This window comes from Grus americana, chromosome 23 (assembly GCF_028858705.1).
Source record: "Grus americana isolate bGruAme1 chromosome 23, bGruAme1.mat, whole genome shotgun sequence".
NCBI classification, from domain to species: Eukaryota; Metazoa; Chordata; class Aves; order Gruiformes; family Gruidae; genus Grus; species Grus americana.
The window spans coordinates 2,978,274-2,994,161 of record NC_072874.1 but is presented as its reverse complement, the minus strand read 5'-3'; positions in this window follow the sequence as shown (position 1 = coordinate 2,994,161).

Here is a 15,888-nt window from a genome sequence, read left to right as displayed (position 1 = left end):
GCTTGTATGAAAATTCAAAGGGATGGAGCAGAAGCGGGGCCAGGCTGCACAGACATCTGGCAGCACTGGCTGCAGCCTCCCGTACGGCACCCGTACCCCGCACCCCGCAGGCCTGGCAGCCACGCAGCCAGCACCCAGGTAGCCTGTGCAGCGTTTGCCCTCAGCAATACGTTAGATGAGACATTGCCCAGTACAAATGCATTGTACTAAGAGCAGCACAAAAGCTCCCAGCCGTGGCATTAAATAATTGTCGCATTTTATTTCTGTAAGGATTAACGTTCCTGCTAACCTTGCAAACCTTCATTGAAATATTGTCACCCCCCGAAACGCAGCACAATCGCCAAGGGATTAGGGTGTCTGCGGAGCAGCCTGTCCTCGCTATTGTGCGCTCCCGGCGGGGTGAGGAAATCCTGCGACATCAGCCGATAAGTCCCTGCAGCGGGACGCCAAATTCACAGCAGGGCCAGGCACAAGGCAGGGAGCTGGGGGCCGAACGCGGGAGCTGGGGGCTGAATGCGGGAGCCGGGGGCCAAACATGGGAGCCGGGGGATGAACGCGGGAGCGGGGGGGCGAGCGCCTGCGGTGGCACCCAGGAGCTGTCCCTGCAGCTGGGGTGGGCTGGGGTGGGCAGCTGGGAGCGCGGCTGGGCCGGTGGCACCCATGCTCGGGGCTGCCCTCCCAGCACGGGCAACCACTGCCGTGGGCACCAGGGAGCCAGTTGGACCCCCAGCCCCATCCCCTCCTGGCAGCGGGGCTCCCCACTCGGCTCTGCCAGTGTCCGGCCACTGCCCACACTGGGCTCCTGGGCCTCCTGAGCCAGGCAAGCACATTCATAAATCTGAATGCTGAGGAAATCCCATAAAAATTTAACAGGAAATACGGAGCCATAAAGGGAAGCTCTTGGCATTTCTTGCCAGCTGTCGGCAATGCCCGCTGCGCGCGCTGCGCTCAGGCACCTGGCAGCCGCAGCGGGACCTTGGCCAGGACCGACTGGATTAGCTGCTTGTTCCCACGGCCCTCCCTTCGGAGCTGGAGGAGAGGAGTATGGCAGCAGCACAGACTGATGCTCTCGGGAGCAGGACTTTGGTTTCTCCAGAGCTCAGTCTCACAGACATACAGCACAGGCAGAAGCTGTGTTGCAAGGATGCAAGAGAAAAAGAATGCCAAAGCGAATACAAGATTTATGCACGTAGGTCCCAGGAGGGTCTTACAGTGCTTATAAATGACAATACATATTGTCATCCCAACCCCCGTGTTCAGTAGCAAAGGAAAAGAAGTGGGAAGTGTCTCCAGCTCTGGAGCCATTGCACAATAACAGAGAATGGAAAACAACCTCATCTGCTTGTCCCCAACATCTGGGCCCTGTATCAGCATCCCCACTCCCACGGCCCTTTCCCAAGAGAAAGAACCATCCCCACCAGAGAGAAATGGGGAGGATGGAGAGAGGAGGGTCCAGAGAAGGTGTGGTGCACTGGGAGAAGAGCCCAGCACCCTCCTGATGTGCCCAGTTTGGACTGCTCAACCAGCAAACACCAAGCGCCTGCTCCAGTCCTCTGCTCAGCACCAGTAAGGTCTCTTCTAGCAAGGACAGAGTGAAGCCTCCATCATGGATGGGTGTTAGGCTTTGGGATTCAAGCAAAGGGCTTGAGCAGGCTCTCGGAGAGGTGGCTGGATCGGGGCTTGTCTCTTGCAGACCTGCATGAAGAGGATCTGCAATGGCAAAAGCAGAATCTGGAGACCCCTGCAGCCCCACAGGATTTGTACTTGCTTGCTCTTTGGCAGGGCACTCAGTATTTGGATGCCAGCACTTGCTTATTGTTACTGCTGTGCAATGGGATTTCGTGGTAGTTTTTCATCAGCTTTGCACGTGTTTGATCATATGAATAGGGACTGAACCTCCCCACAAGTGACAGCAGCCTGGCTGCCCAGTGTCTGTTGGGGTTTTGGAGGAAAGATGCCCGTTCTCATCCAGAAATTCACTGTATTCTTCATGCACGTGGGGAGAATTTGGCTCCTCTTTTCTGGCATCGCGGCAGGGAAACAGCTTCTCCCTCTGCCTTGGGGACGTGCAGGTGGCCACACATGGGAAAAGAGCACTCCTAAAACATGCCTTCCGCAAAGAAGTTCAGAGCAAATGTGACACCAGCATGCACATAAAGAGAAGGAGCAGGTCACCCAAAGCCCAGGTGAATTGCCTTTTCATTGGGCTTTGCTGGCAGGTTGGAGCGAGTGTCCTGGGAAACGATGCGGGTGGCCCTGGGACCCCCCGGGGCTGCACCGGTGGCACTGTCCTCAGCATCGTCTCCAAGGGGTTGCACCTTGGGGCACATGCTGAGGGTTTGGCTGGAACCAAACCAGGAGGAGCTTTCCCTGGTCACCTCTGCTGTAGGCGTTACGTGGGCTTTGCATTTTAACCCATTTTGCTTCATCTGGAGAAGCCCTGAGACATGAGTCCCGCAGTCAAGCTGGCTCTTCTCGGACTGTTCCCGTGAGGCTGAAATGAGCAGAGGAGGATCCAGAGCCTCATCCTGTGCTGCTGCGGGACTGCCTCTCATTGAACTCTTCTCAGACCATCCCTCATCTTCTATCAGGGAGTCCATTTTCAAAAGCAGGTGGTGACTCTGGTTACCAGGATCCATCCCGAGACATCTGGAGGGAGGCTGATTTTCAGGAGACAGCAGCAGATGGGCTTAGTGCCTGTGGAAAATTAGGCCCTTTATATAGCGTCCTGAAGTTTCTAGTGGGTTTTGAAAATACAAGCAGCTGCAAAAATCTCCGTCTTCCAAAGGCAGAAGGTGGTGATGACCCCGCTTTGCTGGTCTGGCTCCGGCATAGGGCAGAGCCAGCACAGACCAACGCTCGGCCACGCACGCGCAGCTGCCGCAGTGAAACCGGGAAAGTTTCACTGGATTCATTTTTCACCAGAGAAGGTCATGAGGTCCAGGATGGGTGTCCCACGCTGGGAGGAGAAGTCGGCTCATGCCAGCGCAGCCACCAGCGCGGCGGTCCGAGCCGCCGGCGGGCCGGGGCGGGCGGGAGTCCCCGCTTCGGCTCAGCGTGACCGATGGCTATTGGCTATTCCGGAGCTGGTTTCCATGAGGGCTGCTTTATTTTTTTCGTAAAAACGTTGAACAATTCTGGATTCATCCCCATGTGGAGCGGGAAAAATTTTGAAATCTTGAACATTTTTGAGGGCTTAAAAACAATTTCCCACCCAGTCGTAGCCACCAGTCTCATCAGGATGTGTTTGAAACCTCTCCAGCAGGAGCTGAGCAGAGCTGGTCTCAGCTGGATACCGCTCTCGACGAGAAATGCCGTGGTCAGGGGTCATGTTTCTTCAGAAAAAAAGTATCTTCAATAGCTCAGGAAGTTATTAGTGTCTGCTAACAATAAGAGCTTTGGATTGATTCAATAGATGCTCATTTTAATTGTAAAATGCCAGTAATGAGAAATGTGCCATCCAATGACTCATTTTTCCCTTGTAAAAATGATTGGACATTTTTATTAGTTTTACAAATGACAGGACCTCGTATTTCTGAGAACACTTTATACAAGCCTTGCACAAGCCCACTCTCATAAAAGCGTGTCTGTGGTGACATCCGGAGCCACAAGAAGGGGAGCGGTAGAAAGGCCCAAAGTGGTGAGGACAGCCCACAAGTGGAACTGGCAGGACCGAACCCCAAGAGGGTGGGAAGGGGTGGATACAGCGCCGGGGACATGAGCTTCGGCGCTCCTTCCCAGCAGTGCCTTTCTGGAGAGGCACGGGGCAGACAGGGGGATGGGTGCCAGCCGGCGCCCGGAGGTCCGCCCGGCACAGAGCCCCGGCGAGGGGCAGCCACGCCGGCGCTGAGCGGCAGCCCGGGCGGGCGATGAGCCGGGCGCAGGCAGGGCAGGAGCCAGCCCCAGCCGGGCAGAGCTGAGCCAAGGTAAGTGCCGTCCCCAGCCGCGGCCCCTCCGCTGCCGGCACCGGGCAGAGCGGGACCACACGACCTCCTCCTCTGCTCCCCACAGACGCCGCTTCGCGCTGTTCGCCCTGGCGCCCGGCGTTATCCATCTTGGCGTTATCTCTGCCTGCCCTTGGCTTGCCAGAAACAAGATACGGGGTCGAGCGCGGGCAGGAGCAGGGGGCAGGAGGGCAGGAGCAGGCAGGCAAGGGGCACGGGGACAGCCCGGGGACAGCTCGGCTGCGGCGGCATCGCCGCTGGGCTGCACGGCTGGACGGGGCTGGTGGGGAGCGCCGGCAGGGTGTTCCTCCTTCTCCGGAGAATGAAAGAGCTGCTTTGGCCAGACTGTGCTCTTTTATAAAATCCAAGCAATTTCCCATGGAGAATTAATTTGTACAAGGGGGAAAAAAATCGTTGTAGAGAATTTCTCATTTCAGCATTTAATTTCTCCTCTCTTGTTGGCATTATTTGTATTTTTGTTTACATCTCCTCATGACAAGTCATCTGTAATTCTGCGCAGTGTACCATGAGCTGGCATGATATGACGTAATGCAAGAGCTGAGATAGCCTACTACTTCTATTTTAGTTTGGAGGATATTTTAAACTTTATGTTATCCAGGAAATTTCTGAAATATTTGTCTTCATTCCAAGCCAGAATGAAAACAATTTTTGAAATGTCAGAAGTTCCCGTGAAACAAGTAGCGAGAGCTTCCAGCTCCGCTGCCGCGTGCGACAGGGTGACCGGCGGGGAGGCCCCGGCCCCACGCAGGAGGGCGGCAGCGGGCAGCGGGCAGTGGGCAGCGGGCAGCGGGCAGCAGGCAGTGGGCAGCGGGCAGTGGGTAGCGGGCAGCGTGCTTCTCCCCATGCCTGCCCCAGCCTGGCACGCGTTTGCTTTCCAGCAGCACAACTGCAATCGTGCAGTTAGGGCAGGGGTTTGACAGGACGGACGGCTGAAGGAAGGGCAGGGACGAGTGTCTCGCACGTCCTGGTGCCCACGGGCAGCAGCAGGCACAGGGACGGGGTCGGCTCGGGCCTGGCATGTGCCACAGCCTCCCAGCAGTGTCCAGGCAAGGAGCTGGGGCAGGGACCAGGACGTGCCGCGGTGTCAGCCGGGGCAATGGGGACAGGCAGCTCCGCCACAAGCCCACGCAGCATCTCCCTCCCCGTCTGGGGCAGCACATGATGTTGGGCTGGGAGGGCTGTAGAAGTCGCGTCGTAGCAGCTTCCCCCGGCGCCGTTGGTGGTCAGTGCCATCCTGGGCCTGTCTGCGGGCTCTCTGCAGGGGCGTCAGTCCACCCCCAGCCCCGGGGCTGATGCCTTGCAGAAAAGGTCGAGGCTGTGTGGGGCAGAGAAGCGACTCCAGCAGCCTCCCCGTGCTCCAGGTCAGATGGGTTCCTCGCAGCAGGACGTGCCAGGAGGGACCCACAGTTGCTTTGCAAACCCTCTCTGGTTTGTGGGGCACCAGCCTGGGGAGGAAGAGGCTTGGCCGGCAGCCGCAGGGCTGTAGGGAGGAGGGGTCTGCTCCGAGCCACTGGCCCCAACGCTGGATCTGCTGAGACTGAAGCTCCACGGACAGGCAGTGCTCCGTGGGACCGCAGGAAGCCAGGGTCCCCGTATCTGTGTGCCTGGGTGGAAAGCGCTGTCAGGTTCCCAAAGTATCTGCCTTTGCCTCTGTGCTGAGACGCTCAGTCCGCAGAGCTTTGTTTTGTGTTCTCTGTGAACCGACAATTTGTAAAGACATGCTGCGGGGCTAATCCTCCATCAGCTCCCGGAGCAGAGACCAGCTGGGAACTGGCAGCTCTCTCCCTTCTCCCACTTCAGTCTGCTAAAACAGCGAGCGTCTCTGTAACCAGTAGCTCACAGGTTTTGACTTATATGCAAAACAGAGCAGCAGCTTTCTGCAGTCGGCAGCCGGGACTGCACAGGCACGTCGTTCTCCCGCGCCAGCACAGCGCGGGCACGCCAGCTGCGCCAACAAGGTGCTGTGTGCCACGCCGAGTCCCGGGGGCAATGCCAGCCTTGGTGGTGAAATCATCTTGGCTCTCTCCTGGCTTCAGAGCCGTTGTTATGCCCTGGAGACGCTCTTAGGGAAGGGAGCTCTTTCCACGGCACGGTTTGCTGTGGCTCCAGTCCACAAGCTAATGCTTTGGGGAAGCAATAAAATTAGACTCTGGTCTGGTACCTTCCTCTTTGTGCACAGGAAACCTCAGGCTCTGCACGAAGCTTTTAACAGAAAGCACAGTAGCACTGTGAGCCTTGAGGTGAGTCAGAGATCACTCGTGCCATCTCCTGAGCCTCAGCGTGCCGGCTCGGTGAGCAGCGGGCTCCACGGCCGTGCTGAACAAGCACCAGAGAGAACATTAGGGGAGACACACACACTGCCTCGCTCGAAGGAGGTTTGGGAGAACAGGGAGGACTCGGATCTCCAAGGTGCTGAGATTTCACTGGGGCCAGGGGTTGGTACGTAGATAGGTGCTGGCGGGGTCAAACCCCGGATCTTTCCCATCGGTGAGCAGGTAGTGAACGTGGAGCTGGAACCAGTGTGCCCTAATCCTGGGTCTGCCAAGGAGAAAGGCTGGCACGGTGACATCCCCAGTGAGCCAGCTGTCAGTGGAGAATAAATACAGCCCTGAGAGCTGCGCTGCACCCCAGGCTGCTGCATGCAAGTTGAGGGAGGCAGCACAGCAGGATGCTGCTGTTAACCACTGGCTGCCCAGGCAGACGCCAGTGTCCCCCCAGACTGGCTGGTTCCCTCCAGCCCGAGCCCAGCTGCCCTGCGCCCACTCGCTCCCGATCCCAGCCAGCGCCGCTGCGGCTCGGTTTGGGGTTAGCCGCGACTGGTGCCGCGGGAGGGCAGCACAAGTGGTGCCGTCGCAGACGCTGCGGGGCACCCCAAAAACTTCAGCACCTCTTTGCTGAAGTCCCGCTCTGACGGGACGGCCCGGACTGCGCTGCCTGCCCTGGGCTGTCCTCTTCGCACGCCGTGCGGAAGCTGGCAGGAAAAACCTGCCGGCAGAGCCGTGTGTGCCATGCCCATCGCTGGGGTACCCCTATCCTGGGTTTGGGATTGAGGTCCCAGGGCCGTGCTCATGACCCCAAGGTGTGGCTGGCACAAGAGCTGCCCCCTCCATCGCCTCTTGGGCTGTATCTGGGAATGGCGGGGGCTGGGGGGGGCACGTAGCCGAGGGACCAGCTCTGCAGCACAAGGGGACCTGCCCCAGGTCACCCCAGATGCCAGCGGCAAAGCAGGGACCTGGCATGTCCCAGTTGTCCCCCTGCTCCCAGGTGTGCGCCGTAGTGTCTCCCCAGAATGTGTCCCCGCGGGCAAAGGGTGCAGGAGCCGGGTGTCCGTCGGGCTCGTCCCTGGAAAACAGGATCATCCTGCAGCTCTCTGTGGGAAGGTACCGGTGCCATCGCTCGGTGCATAAAGGGCCTGTGATTTTTAAGAAAACTGATTTTGAAGCTGACTGGAGTCTGTCAGAGCAAATTAGTTGCAGTTTCAGCTAGCCACTTGTTTCTGGTTTAACCCTGGGAAAGCAACTGGGCTACAAATGTTTACCTTATGAGGTAAACCATCAATATCCTTGAAACTTTGATTAAAAAAACCACTGGACTAGAGCATCTTGTGGGTTTCTTTTTTTTTTCCCCCTGATTCGTTTCACAATATGCCAGAAGCATGGCTTGAGTTAGGGCTTTGGCAGGGGCTTTTATCATGATGGATATAGTGGAGGATAGAAAATAAATTTGGTTATCAGAGGATGCCAGAACTCAACTTCCTAGCACATACATTTAATAATGCAAAAGTTCTCCTTTAAAGGTCTCCTTAGAACAAATCCTAGTCATCACAAAATCCATGGAGATAAATTAAATTACATTTCAATAGTGGAGAACTCATTCCTGGGCCGGGCGCAACAGTGAAAGTATGTTCTCTCTTAGACAAAAGTAGCCTCATCTCCCATCAAAATTCTGAATGTTACCATATGAAAAACTTGATTGGAAATGAAACCCCGAAGCTCCCAGGGCAGCGGCACTACAAGAGGCTGTCGTGGCTGTGGTAGCTCTCTTGCCGACACTGCAGCCACTGTAGCATTATTATTCTCCCCCCTTGTAAATGAAAAGGCATCTCCAAGAAACAGCATCTAACATGTATTTGCTGAACGGCATCTGGAAGCGGCTGGCCACAGACAGTTCTGTCCAGCATCACCTCAGCCCTTCCTTGGGGAGCAAAGATGCAAAGCGAGGAGAAGCACCGTGTTCCCGCACACCCTTCGCGCACTCCAGAGCCCCACAACGGGCTTCGGCAGCTGCCGCTCTGCCGCCCATCCCGGTGTTCCAGCCACAGCCTGCCTGAAGCGTTCTGGCCTTGGCCTCGGGCCGTTGCTTTCCGCTCTGCCATCTTTTAAAGCCAGGCTCAATCCGTTCTCTTCTTCACGCTGTCATCTTGAAGGTATTTAAAATACGTACAAATGCTTCCCGTGCAGACATGGATATTTAAAGCGGACGGTGTGTGCAGTAAGTGCTGCAGCTTGGGGCAATGTGGGGTGATGTGGGGCGATGCGGGGAGATGTGGGGGGATGTGGGGTGATGTGGGGCAATGTGGGGTGATGCGGGGTGATGCCCGGTGATGTGGGGTGATGCGGGCAGGGCCAGTGGTCTGGGCCAGCCTCGCCTCGAGGTCCTGCATGATGAACACTCGCAAAAACTGAGAGAAAGGGGGAAAAAGACAGATGGAGAGAGAGAGAGAGGGAAGAGCTGCTGCAGCAATTCTGCTCATCCCTCCCGTCGAGCTGCGGACCGTCCTGCCCTTCTCGTCCTCATCCTCCCCTCATCCTCCCCATCTCGACCACCCCCTTCCCCTTGCCACAGCCCCCTGAGGTCTCTGCCCTGCCTCCCCCATCCCCAAAAGCAGGACCCCAACCCCGCTGCCAGCCTCCTCCCTGCAGCTCCCTGCAGCGCGCGGGGCTGGGCCCTGCTCCTCTCAATGGCTGTACAATTACCAGAATCCCTCGGCAGAATTAGCTCCTTGCAGAGCACTGCATTCAATTAATTATATACTTTAAAACACAATACGTAGACATGTCCCATCCACACCAGCAAAGCTTTTGGCTCCGCTGGAAATCCTGAAAAGCCGCAGTGCAGCAGAAGGCAGGCCGTACGCACAGCCCTCACGGGGCTCCTCAGCATAGTCACAGGACATGGTCTTTAATTGTAATTAAAGTAATTACAGGTGTACTGCAAATGTCCCAGAGAACACAGCAGAGCAAGCACATTTCTACATTTTTTCTGCACGAGGATTCCCTCAACGTATTTTTTCAGCTGATTTGTTTATGCTGGTTTCAGTACAGAGGCCTGCGTGGGCCTGGGCGGGCTGGTGCGGCTGCTCCCTGGGGCACGGTGGGACATGGGGACAGGCACTGTTCACCCCTCGGTGCTGCTTCACCACAACCCGGAGCACCAGTGCCGGCCCGGTCAGCAGGAACCTCCACCTCACGCCTGTGGGGCTCCCAAACCACCCCAGGGTCCCAAAACCATCCGAGGGTCCCAAAAGAGCCCCAGGGTCCGTCCCGCCGGCAGCCTGCTCTCCACGAGGGCACAGCGGTGAGGGGCCGGGCCAGGATGACACCGGGGCCCCATGTCTGTCCCCAGCCAGCCCAGGCGGCCGCAGCTTTCTGCTCCCGCTGCTGCAGGTTACCGACAGGGGGGCTCGGGACTCCCGAGGTCGCCAGCCCGCGTCTCCATGCAGCGATGGGAGCCCACAACAATTACAAGCTTCCTGCGTGTCCTTCCTCTGGGGTTTTGTCACACATGATGTCTCACATCTGGGATTCGACCAGTTGGTGGGGATGGTAGTGCTATTTCCATGCCAAGCTGTAGCTTTTTTACCCCCAGCCGTTTCAGGGCTTACAGCTATTGTGTGGTTTTTTTAATGTTGCAAGAATTTATACTGGGAAAAAAGTGCCTTTTTTTTTCTTTTCTCAATGCCCTGGGAAATGTCATCCAGCAGGAATGTTCCCAAGAGTTGCTCATGGCGGAGAGAGGATGGGCTCGAGCAGGGGCCCACATGCCCAGCTCCCATCCCTGTGCCCAGCCTCCCAGGACCTGCCCTGGGCACCCCATCCCTGCTCCCCAAACTCTGCCCCACGCTCCCAGGGAAGCGGGGCCAGCCCAGCCCCACGGCAGCACCAGCTCCTGCCCCACTGCTGCTGGGCACAATGGCAGTGGAGGCAGAAGGGAGGGGGCAGAAGCCTGGAGAGGGACAAGCTGTTCATGGAGCCGCTCCTGCTGCAGGGGCTCTCGGTTTCGTGTCCTCTTGGCTGTGCCAGTGGCCTCTTCCACTTCCAGCTCTGGATGGAGTTACAAGAAATGCTGGAAGTCCCAGTCCTGTGGTGTGTCATCATTTAAACTTGTCTTGAATAGCATCCCAAAGCCATTTACTTTTCCCGAACATCAAAGCCCCCAGAGCGATACTGGGAGAGGCAGGGCTTCCCCGCCGAATCCTGGTGGCTCCCGCGCCCCCTGCCCTGCCCCGCTCCCAGGGGGCTGGATGCCCTCCTTGGCTGCGGCCGCCCAGGCTGGTTGTCCCCTCACTTGCTGGACCATAGAGCAGTGCTTGCTCCAGCCCCAGGGAGGAGGAGTGTGATGTGCTTTGGAATGCATTAGCACTGTGTGATGGATCGGGGCTTCAGCTGGGTTTCTTCAACCGGGCTTTCATCCTGGGGAGAGCGATGCATCTAGGTGGGGTTGTGAGAGCAAAGGGAGGAAGAGCTGAGACGCTGCATGTAGAATGAGAAGGCAGATCTTCCCCATGAAAATACAGGTGACGTTTATATTGATTGCCCCACTGTGAAGGTGCTGGATGCCTTTTTCCAGGCTCAGCATCACATCACAGACCGCTTCCACAGGACTCATTATGGGACAGAAAAGGCTGCAGGCAGAAGTGTCTGTGTTTGGTTTTGTTACGACCGACCTCAGAGGGGTCTGGCTGATGTGTGGGGTAGGGAGGAGCTGAGCTGGTGAAGGACTGAGTTGTCCAAGAAAGGTGCTTGCAAACCCACCTGCCTGCTGGGCTTTTGCACAGTGGGGAACTGATGAGCTCAGAGAGAGACAGTAGAGGGCAATGCGTGGGGCCATGCGTGGGACCATGAGTGGGGCAATGCGTGGGGCCATGCGTGGGGCCATGAGTGGGGCCATGTGTGGGGTAACGCTTGGGGCAATGAGCAGAGCCCCAGCCTGCCCAGCACTTGCTGTGAGGAGTGGGGCAGCCCCAGCTGGGCTGGGGCAGAAGCCGTGGCCCCCTTGCCATAACCCTGCTGTCCCCCACGATGGTAGCGCTGTGGGGGAAGAGCAGCGAGGCGCTTGTGCTCCGGCACTGGGGGGATGGCTCCACCTTGCAGATGTGAAGTAAGGTGACCTGCCCAGGGACTGACGCAGTGACTGGCTCGGACTGACACGTGGGAGCAGGCACGGCTCGGCTGCAGCTGTCATGTATGGCCTGATGACAACACACCTCGAAAATCCAGCCCCAGGAGTGGGTACCAAGGGAAAAAAAATAATGAGGAGAAAGAAATAGTGAGGAGATGCCGGTTCTGCATCTTCTTCCAGCATCTTCTCTTCTGCCAGCATCCAGAGGGACCCTCCACCCTCCTGCGTGCCAGGGGATGCTGGGGGATGCTGGGGGATGCAGGTGGAGCTGCTCCTCAGTGGGACCCCCAAGCCCAGGGTGCCCCCGCCATCCCACCAACACTGCCCTCCTCCCCAGCCTCAGAAGTTTTGTAGAAGAAATTTTCTAGAAAAAATTGTAGCAGCTCCTGCCTCTACAAACACAGTGCGCTGCTGTGTCTGCCAGAGCTCAGTGCTGGTTTGCCTCAAGGAATCTGTGAGATCCGTCCTGCTGTGATCTGTAACAATATTGGGATTAAATTAGCTTCCCTGAGCTGCAGAGGGGTCAGCGTGTGAGGCCCCCCGGTTAATCCAGCAGGCCAAAGAGAACAGAAGCCTCCCTGCATTGGGAAAGGAAAACAACGGGGTCTGTTTGCAATCCGTGGAGCTAATTCAAACAGCATTCCTCAAACAACAGGGGAAAAGGGCCTTCGAAGCAAATGAGAAAGGAGCGTTTCCCAACATGCGCATAACGTCGCTCCTTGGAAAGAGGCGAAATGTCCAGCCTGCACGGGGCGCGGTGTCAGAAAGCCCGGCAGGCATGAAAGAGAGATCCTGAAAAGCAGGGCAGCTCGCCGGGACGCACACGTCCACCACTCGAACGGTGCCTCCCTGCCCCGTGCCTGGCGAGCACAGAGCAAGTCGGTCCTGCCGGACCCCTCTTGATCTGCCCGTGGTGGCGCAGAGGGTGCAGGCAGGCACCCGGCAGGCTGCCCGCACCACGCTTGGGGTGCGATGGGGCATGCAGATCGTGCTCTTCCGTCACCCACAAAGAGTTTTACGCAGAAGTCGTTTTCACGGCTCTGCAGCTCGCGGCTGCTCAGCACCAAACCGGGGTGACACTCCCGGACGGAGACACGCTTCCCGGCACGGGTGCCGCCAGGCTGCCAGCGCCGCTCCCTCCAAGCGAGGCTGGTGAGCAGCGCTGCCCGGCCGAAAGCCCAGGCTTGCTTGCTCTGCCCGGGAAGAAGAGGCATGCCCGGGTGATCCTATCAGAAAGTCAGCTCCCCTTCCTCTCGCTCCCACATCTCCCCGTGGAAGGCATGATCCTGCGTGCCCCCGTGCCTGACCCCCCAGCACGGCTTGTGCAGCCTGTGTCAGGAACTTGATAGTTGTCTTTGCAACCGGAGCAGTTGTTTATGCAAGAAGTTAGGCGCTTGGGATAACTGTATTACCGGGGACTGAGGACTGCAGGTGTTCAGATATTATTAAAAACAATTGCCCAGGCTATCAATCATTCTGCAGGAGATAAGCCTTCGGAGAAGCAGACCTCTGTGTCAAAGCGGGGTACAGAGAAGCAGTGCGCCACAGGTCGAGCCTAGGAGCGTCAGAGGCAACTTCAGAACATTCTTGCTTTCCTCCTGCTTTCTCGGCGAGCGTCTTTTTTGCTTTTTGCTTATGCTGAGATATTATCAAGGGCTGATGAGGCACCAGGGATGAGTAATGCACCCTCTGTGGCAGCCAAGAACTTGTAGGCACTGGTACCTGCCTCTGCACACAGGGTTAACGTCGAGGGCGCAGAGCCCTGGGTCTGACAGAAGCTGCGGTGCTCAGTGCCAGAGCTGCTGGGTGCAGAGCCACCGCCTGCACCCAGGGCCCCCTGCCCAGAGGCTGAGGGATGCGGCTCCTGGCAGGAGGCAGCTCGGCCCCATCCTGGCAGTGCCGGTGGTCCCCAGGCAGGGTGGGCTTTCCATGGAGGAGAGGCCTTTCCCCTGGCCAAGAGAGGCAGAGGGGGACGCAGGGCAGGAACCGGAGAGGGATGAACTCAGGCTAAAAAGTGGCAGGTTTTTAATGGGGAGGGGAACCACGCGCTTGAAGGGTGAGCTGGGGATGTGAGGGAGTCGGTGCTCCCTCTGCAGAAACGGGGGAGTGAGGGTGTCCCTTTGGCTTCATGCGGAGTGAGACACAGAGCCCGGCCGGGGAACGGCTGGAGCCAAGTGGGCAGGGTCGCCCGGGCTGGTGATACCAGTAGAGGAGGATTAGACCTGCCGCTCGCTTTTCCACCTAATGTGACTGCAACCGGTGAATTCAGGCGGCCTTTGTCTGCTCCGGGAACATCCCGATGCACCTTTCCCCGCACAGCGTGTTCCCCAGGGCGAGCTGTGGGCTGCGGACGATGCTCCCCTGGCACCGGGAGCTGGGACTGCTGCTACCGCCTGCCGTGCTGCTGCGCTGGCGTGGCCTGGCCGGAGGAGCCAGGGCTGCCGGGCACCTGCTCGGTGGGGACTTCTGTGGGTGGCAGGGAAAATGTCCCAAGACGGCAGCTCTGCTTTCAATCTGGAGCCGCTTGGTGTTTTTACCCTGCTAAAATGTGGAACTTCGTGTCCTTTTGTACAAGAGAGAAACAGCCTGTTTAGGATTAATTTAGGATCAGCCTCAACAGCCATTAGCTAAAGTAAAACAAAACGGTAAATTAGCTGCCTGTCAGAAGGGGAAAAAATGTGGGACTTGATGCTGGATTTATTGTGGAGGGTGTTAAGGCAGGATTTAGTGTGATTTACTGTCCTCTGCAACGATACCTTCTAACGCCAGGGAGCTGGCAAGCACATCTCCTTTGCCTTCAGTCAGATAAACTGCTCTGTTCGCTAATTATTGACGTGTCTGGTAGCCCTGTTCCTGCAGCTGAGTTTGTCAGCATTTCCATTATAGATCTCTGTCTTCGGGGTTTATTGCTCAGTTATAAACATTTGCTCCAGACCAAAACTTGATCTACAGCTGTCAACTGGAGTTTGGTGCTCTGAGAGAGTTTAGAAAGAAAAGGTTTTGGCTATTCAATGCAAGCATAAAATACAGGATCTTCAGTTTATGAGATTTTTCACTCTTACAGTCAACTAAGTGATTTTGTCCCAGAGCAACATTTGATGGCACTTCAGGATTTCCTAGAATAGAAAAAAAACCCTCCACATATAAATAGAAAAGGTTTTTAATACGGAGACTCGCAAGACCGACCGCTTTGCATCTGCCCAATATTCAAAACACATTCACTAACACTCCTGTGAGATAGCAATGATCTCAGAACATATCGTTTACAAGGAGGAAACCAGGGACATTTAACAAGGTACCGAAGAAAATTCAGGATGAATAAAACTTCCATACACACGTGCATTAACACAAACACAATGCAAAGGAAAAGCTGCGTAAAGGCTGAATTTTCCTTCTTGCCTGTTTTGGGTTATTTTGCATCTTTGTGTTCATACCTGCCCCCGCACAAGCGCCGTGCAAAGCAGAGACGATTGCAAGTGTGTGAAGAACACAGATCCGTGGGACTCTTCTAACCCTGGTGTGTTTGGGGGCTGCTCCATGCCACGTCCCGTACCCCAGCCCTCCTCTTCCTCGGGGCTGCCAGTTCCGTACTGAGTCCCAGGGTTCGTGCCAGCGACTGCTGGGGATGCTCAGAGACCCTCGGCAGTGGTGGCTCGTGGGCAGCGGGATATCGAAGGGGACCTGCCCTGGCCCCCAGCGAGGGATCTGGGGGGGTTCGGGAGCCTCTGGAGGAGCCTGTTCCCTCCGGCTTCCAGCTGGGAGCCCTGCAAGCTTGGGGAGGATCAAGTGAAGATGATGCTGCTCCTCGTTGCTTCAAGAGTTTTGCTAAGCACTGCATGGTGAGTCACCCTGCTTGGCATGGGTGTCTCCCCCATCAGCACGTTGTCCTGTGATGTCCCTAGGAACACCTGGACGCTAAGGCAGAATTTTACTCATTACAGCAGAATTACGGCATCTGCTCGGGTGGATCTTACGCCTAAAGTAAATACTGAAACGCATTCAGATGGTTGGAGAAGTCGACCCAGAAAAGGGGGAAGGTAGAGATGGAGCGTTCAGTCCATCTCCTCCTGCACCGAAGGGAAGCAACAACCTTCCCCAGGAGACCGCTGGGGTCCGTGGGCACGGCGTGCCGAGGGGCTGGCCGGTGGCTTGTCACACAGCCGTGCCCCTGGGACCACCTGCCAGGGCACCAGGGCTCTTGGCAGAGCCCCATGGCCACGGGCACCACGTCGGCCCTGCGAGAGCCGGGGACGAGGGTCGGTCACGCGCGAGGACCTGTGCTGCCGGCCGCACGGCACTGATGGCCGCTTGGGAAGCAGGCAGACACCAGCTCCTGTTTACGGCTCGTACAGAGAGACACCGGCGCAGGGTCCGGCACAGCTCCAGGGCTGCATGCCCCGGGAGCACCCCAGCGCAGGGGGCACATGGGGGGCTGGGGGCACCCTGCGCTTCTCCCCAGGCTCCCCCAGGGCTGGGGCACTTCTGCCTCCTCCATGGGGGACTGGCAGGCGGGGGATGCCCG